Source organism: Anoplophora glabripennis, unplaced genomic scaffold (genome assembly GCF_000390285.2).
Source record: "Anoplophora glabripennis isolate ALB-LARVAE unplaced genomic scaffold, Agla_2.0 scaffold80, whole genome shotgun sequence".
Lineage (NCBI taxonomy): Eukaryota > Metazoa > Arthropoda > Insecta > Coleoptera > Cerambycidae > Anoplophora > Anoplophora glabripennis.
Window position 1 is genome coordinate 116,073 of NW_019416401.1, and position 6,934 is coordinate 123,006.

Consider the following 6,934-nt stretch of genomic DNA (forward strand, 5'->3'; position numbering starts at 1 on the left):
TACCTATGTCACAAAAATAATAATTAAAGGTGTCCTTAATGAGCCATACGGATATTATTCCTTTTGCAAAAAGTTTTTTTTTAGAGTTACCTACGAGTGCCTATAATTGAATAAACGGTGGTCTATGGAACAAACTAAAAAACGTTCGTAATCGACATTTACCAATGTTTGTAAATATGCAACGAATCTTTAAACTTTAAAGATAAAAATTACCACCAAGTTTCTCGAACAAAATTTCTTGCCTTTACTGTCAATTTTAAACTAATGATATGAGAGAAACATTGAGACCAAATCTAGTCAATCAAGTGTACTTACTTCCGTATTAAGCTAGTCTGAATATGTGATTTTAATGTAAATGCCTTTATAAAAAAATTGTATTATGTACGTTTTTATATATTTTTAAATAAATATTTAAATAAATTAAAACAGTTTATTTTTCTTTGACTAAAACATATTTGGAAATGCCACTTCCAATTTGCATTGTTTGAAGCAACAGAGAAACGAGCCAAATCAAGTCAAGTCGATCCCCCAACTTATTTATTATATTATCACTTTTTAATTAAAATTTTTAAACAAATGAAAATTTTAATGACTTCTCAGTCAGATAATAAAGTCTTTTTGGTTATACATATCCTATACGTTTAAGTTTAATATTCCGCAAGAAACTTTGAGTGCTTGGCATTAGTTTAAACAATATAAATTTTTATATCGCAGAGCGACGAACGATGTCGTTTGGTGTACCTTAGTTTTTAAAAAAACCGCGGACCTTCGACTTCACAGTCGCGAGCTTACAAACTGCGGCTCAGCAGGTTGTTAAAATGAAAAATATTTTAAATTATTAAGTATACAAGTCATGTTATAGAAACATAGTTTGCACGGTCCTCGTGGTATAAAGCGTATTGCGTTGATCGAGAATCTAAAGGTCCTGGGTTCGATCCCCGATACGGTACACTTTTTTTCAGTTAATATTTATTTCAAATGCAATTATTTGTCATTGTCCACTTTTCAAAACAGATATTTCCACATCAGGCTACGGTTACAGTGCAAGCGATTTCGCGCGAATCACAATTCGCGCGTGTATGCGCTTACTCGCGCGAACAAGCAATGGTTTCTGGTGTTTCTAAAATTCGCGCGATTGAAAGTGATTTTATCAGTTTCATTGAAGTATAGGACGCGGAAGGTGTTAAACATTTCAAGTTATGGATGTCGAAGAAGAATTTTATCTCTCCGAGAATTCAGTATTGAGATTATCTGCATTTAATAAGAAAAATAGGCGGTTCTGGGTTAATGAAATATACGCAAATCATCATTTAAGTGAATATTACCAGATTTTTGAAGAGTTAAAGCTGCAACCGATAAAGTTCTTTGAATATTATCGAATGAGTTATGACACATACTCTTATATATTGAATGCAATAGATGAGGCAATAAGAAAACAGTGTAACTTCAGGAAATGTATTTCTCCATCCGAAAAGCTAACAATAACATTAAGGTAAGTAAAACTTGTAGTAAAATTAGGGTAATGTTAATTTTAAACCGTGAAATTGGTAACATATGTTGCAATACTATAGTCTTCTCGACAGTCTTGGTGTTCCTCCTCTGGAACTTCATTTTCAGGAACAGGTTTATTTCTATTTAGTGAATTGGAATGCTGGGATACGGAAGGTTGAGAGAAAAGTGGAGGTGAAGATAAGTCATACCAGCTCGATTGAGTTGAAGAAGCAGGTGATGGTTCTGATTGAGGAGTAGTACTAGTAGAATATGAAGCGTGGACCCCGGAAAATCTATTTGGGAGAATTACGTGACCTGATGGCTGACTTTTGTAGGATGTTATCTCGTTCAGAAGAACTTGTTGCAGCTGTNTATAATAGTACGAGTTAAACATCCATCTACAGCTTATATCATTTTGTTTATAAAAAAAGAGATGATTCTAAAATATTACACATAAGTAGGTATCTACCTATGCTACCTGTGTAAAAACCATTAGAGACATCTTAATGAAATTTTCAGGACTTATTGTGTAATATTTATATTTTAATAAAAAAATATAAAAATAAAGTTAATCTATTTATTAACATATTTTTAATTACCTATAATATCTACAAAACTTTATTGGCATTTTTCAAGAATACAAAAAGAAATAAAAATGACCTAGATTATGGTCATTTTCAGTTTTACTGTCTTAGCAAATAACTATTCAAATTTCGCTTATTACGTATCTACTATTTTCTATACTACGATTTTCTGGATGAATTTAACAAGGATTCTAGCTCGCCTTATAATCAGCACATATTTGGCAACAGCCAAATATGTGCTGATTATAAGGCGAGCTAGAATCCTTGTTAAATTCATCCAGAAAATCGTAGTATAGAAAATAGTAGATACGTAATAAGCGAAATTTGAATAGTTATTTGCTAAGACAGTAAAACTGAAAATGACCATAATCTAGGTCATTTTTATTTCTTTTTGTATTCTTGAAAAATGCCAATAAAGTTTTGTAGATATTATAGGTAATTAAAAATATGTTAATAAATAGATTAACTTTATTTTTATATTTTTTTATTAAAATATAAATATTACACAATAAGTCCTGAAAATTTCATTAAGATGTCTCTAATGGTTTTTACACAGGTAGCATAGGTAGATACCTACTTATGTGTAATATTTTAGAATCATCTCTTTTTTTATAAACAAAATGATATAAGCTGTAGATGGATGTTTAACTCGTACTATTATAACTTTACTTAAAAACTATGAAATTTTATAAGAAGTACATATTCCTTGGCAAAAATTAATATAATATACAGGGTGATTCAGAAAGACCTCCCGTAAATTCAGGGGGTGACAGTACGATAAAAAATAAGAATTTTTTGTCTTATGAACTATATGTCTATCTCCTCTTGTTTTCACGATACAAAGCGACAAAATAAATGTTTTTAAATAGAATTTTTACGAAAATTTCCAAACGGTGAGAGATATTTTTATGAAATTTGGTATTCAGGGGTTTATAAGGACGCCAAATACGCTGGTCTAATTATTTTTTGGATATTTAATAGAGGGTGCTAGTTACGCTACATTCCTATTACATTTTAGGTTCTAATTTTTTTAAGGTTAGGTTTTTTACCATTCGGGCTACAATTTCTAATGTACAATTTTATTTTCTAAAAATAATGTACTCTTGTTAGAACTTCCTAATGTGATTGATAGTGACTGTAGACTAATTACAGTCACTAAAATTTTGATATAAAGTTAGAGTTTAAAATATCACTGAGAATGTATGCGTTGTTTATGAGACATTCATCAATAAGTTTTGACATAAGCCTACATTGAGAAAAGTCACTTATTTTCTTCAGCGAAATATTGTAAGAGTTCAATTAAAAGCCTTTTTTCTCGAAAACCGTCCACATTAGGAAGTTCTAACAAGAGGACATTATTTTTAGAAAATAAAATTGTACATTAGAAATTGGAGCCAGAACGGTAAAAAACCTAACCTCAAAAATATTAGAACTTAAAATGTAATACGAATGTAGCATAACTAGCGCCCTCTATAAAATATACTAACAATAATTAGACCAGCGTATTTGGCGTCCTTAAAAACCCCGGAATACCAAATTTCATAAAAATATTTCGCACCGTTTGGAAATTTTCGTAAAAATTCTATTTAAATTTTTTTTTTACAAACGTCAAAAAATGACAAGGTTTGCGCATTGACAACAATATGCGAAGTGACACTTTTTTTCGGATTCTTACGTTACCATGACACCGTGCGCGAAATACTTCGCGCACTAGGGTGCGAAGTATTTCGCACACTGCATGTAAATTAATAAGAGTTTTGTATTTCAATCTTTGAAAAAATGAAGCAAAACTCCAAATTATTATTTATTTTTAAATGAATAACAATGAGTACTTTTAAAATAATGATAGAATTTTACAATAACTTAGTGAAAATTTGATTAGGAATGACATTTTAAGCCAGCTCAACACTATTTTCTATAATAAATTAGGCATTTTACTTATTTATAATATTTTTAAGAGATAGATTTTGACGTTTGTAGAAAAAATATTGTTTATTGTAATGTCTCGAATAATTTTTTAACTCGGCTTCGTCTCGTTAAAAAATTCAATTCTCGATCACCAAAGTAGCATTTCACGCACTAGATACAAAAATAACTATTATTTTGTCGCTCTCTAAAACAAGAGGAGATAGACATCCGACAAAAAAAAATTTATTTTTTGTCGTACTATCACCCCCTGAATTTACAGGAGGTCTTTCTGAAACACCCTGTACAATAAGGTTCAAATAATTGTCGTCAATTATCCCAATTATAAAAAAGAGAAGTTTTCATAATTCCTTTAGACAAATAAAAGATGCCCGCATTAAAATAATTTTTTAATTAAATGAAGGAAAAAGTACAACCAAATTATTATTATTAGCATTTAATCTAGGAGTATATGCATAATATTAATGTCCATCTCAAATCCATCCAAAAATAAATAATGCAAAAAAACTCTAAGCTGGATCCTATCCAAAATATATTTAAAAAATCTCCCTTGCATTTTTTCTGATGATGATATAAGTATAACAATTTTAATGAGACTAAAACATGGAAGTATTTCAACTTGGATCTAACAATCTTAAAAACAATCGCAGTATCATTAATGAGAAGAATAAAAAACGGTGGGCCAAGTATTCAACCCTGAGGCACTCCTGATGGTTGTTTAAATATATCACATTTGTAATCACAGTATTGTACAAATTGGACGCGATGGGAAAATACAATTTCAAGGGTAAGAAGGACTTACTGATGCCAAAACATTCAAGTTTGCATCGTGATTTAAAGGGAATTGGTTTGAATATAAAATATCCAAACTCGAATTAAACCGAGACCCAATAAAACCCCAATCCACGTAAAATTAACTCATTATTTACAAGTTTTCCCTAACAGGCGTTCACTGCGTTTCCAATGCCGATTTCACAGCGGCCCTCCAGTCCTTCCAGCGACCTGCAGTGTGTAAATCACAGCCCAGAATCGGTCGTATTCGATATCGGAGCTGCAGCTGTCTGGCTTGATCGCCGGAGCAGAACGACCCGCGGGGTGCGCTGCCCCAGGGCTGGATTTCGGTTTTTATTTGGTCCTTACTGTGTACACGAGACGGGATTTTGTTTGTTTAAAATTTGTCGATCCTCGCCGGAGGGTATCAGGTGTTTGGTGTTTGCATTTAAGGGAAAGCAGCCCATGAATTTGTAATTATTGTCTGGGTGTTTGCGTTTAGGGGCTTTACCTCGTGGTAGTTTTGAATATTTAATGCCGAATGTTGAGTGATACCCAAAAAATTTCATGAAAATTTACATAACACACTTATAATTCATTTTTCTGACTGTATCTTCTAATTTGCCTTTTAATAATAATGAAATTTGTCGGGCTGGTGCTCCAATAAGTGTAATTGAAATATTAAAAGTCCAATACATTAAAAAAATCGACTTTCGCAGCTATCATACAGTATATTATTATTGCATGACCTCTGTTCTATGTACAGTTGTGTAATATTTTGATATAAATAATTCATAATGAACAATTTCGATTTTTTTTGACAGGATTGTGTTCCTATAAGTGGCGACTATTTCAAAACCGTCATTAGTAAGTCAGATGTATTCCGTAAAAGAAGAAACTGAGACTAGAAAATTGTCTGAAATATGTAATAGGGAATAATTTGGACCAAATCAGACATAGGAAAGATTAAAATAAAACATAATTGGACAAGTTCTAACGCCTAATAAAGATAAATATGTTGCATTTTTCATTGATAAACATATCCCTTGATATAAAATTAACAAAATAACACAGCGCTAGAAAAAAAGAAGGCTGAGCTGTTTGTAAATCAGTGTATCCTATAATAAACTCTCGTAGAAGAGGTTTTCGAGATCTCAAACTGACTTGACTAGCCTGTCATTGGAAAGACAATCGAATTCGTGATCTCATTGCACCATAACCCCATAATTCTGTAGCTTGCTAGCCCCATAACCCATAATCCAGGATGCATGGGAGTGTAGAACCATCAAACTCTGTGGGAACATGATTTTCATACATCAGAAGCCCGAAACTACATGGCTGTGAATTGACAGGCTTCCATAACCCAGTAACTCCTTGGATGTGTACCGGATGGCACCCCGGTATGCTGTCTGGGGCTTATACATTTGTGTATAAAGTCACACGGGATTTTTTCTCTACGTAAGATCTAGGAGGCATGGAAGATATCCAACAGATAGTGCATATCGCTTTATGTATACATACCGATTTACATTACTCTACTTTCAATAATAAAAAAGATATGGCAAAAATTAAAAAAAGGCAAGTTTTTGTTTTTTCAGCCAATTTCAAGAACGGTGCAAATTTTCAGTCTCCAATTTCTATTTCATATTCCAAAATGGCATTTCAAAAAAAAAAAAATTTAAATTTCAAAACAGTTGGAGTTTCGTTTTTCAGGTCCCGCTTCAAAAAGGCGGTTTTCCACTAAACGGATAAAACAAAAACAAAACACAAACTTGTGTCGAATAAAACAAAACTGTAACTTTTCGCAAACTTTTTGAAGACTGGCGTGTTTTGCGACAGATGGAGTTTTGTTTTATTCGCTCGAAAGCGGTCACATCAAAAGGTTTCGACGTGTTTTGAAACTCAAGTCTGTTTAGTGGAAACGGTCGTGTTGTGTTTTCTATTTAAGTGATCCAACCCAATATCTATGTTGGCGTTTTCTTCTTCCCAAAAACAATATTTTAATCATTAATGAATTATAGCTATTAAAAAATATATATGTGTACGGTTAAAGTGTTTACTTGGCTAGGATACAAACTTACCAAGTAAACACTTTAACCGTACATATACCACGAACTCCATCGATGGATATCTGGGAAACCGCTCGAAGGATTTTTTTGAAA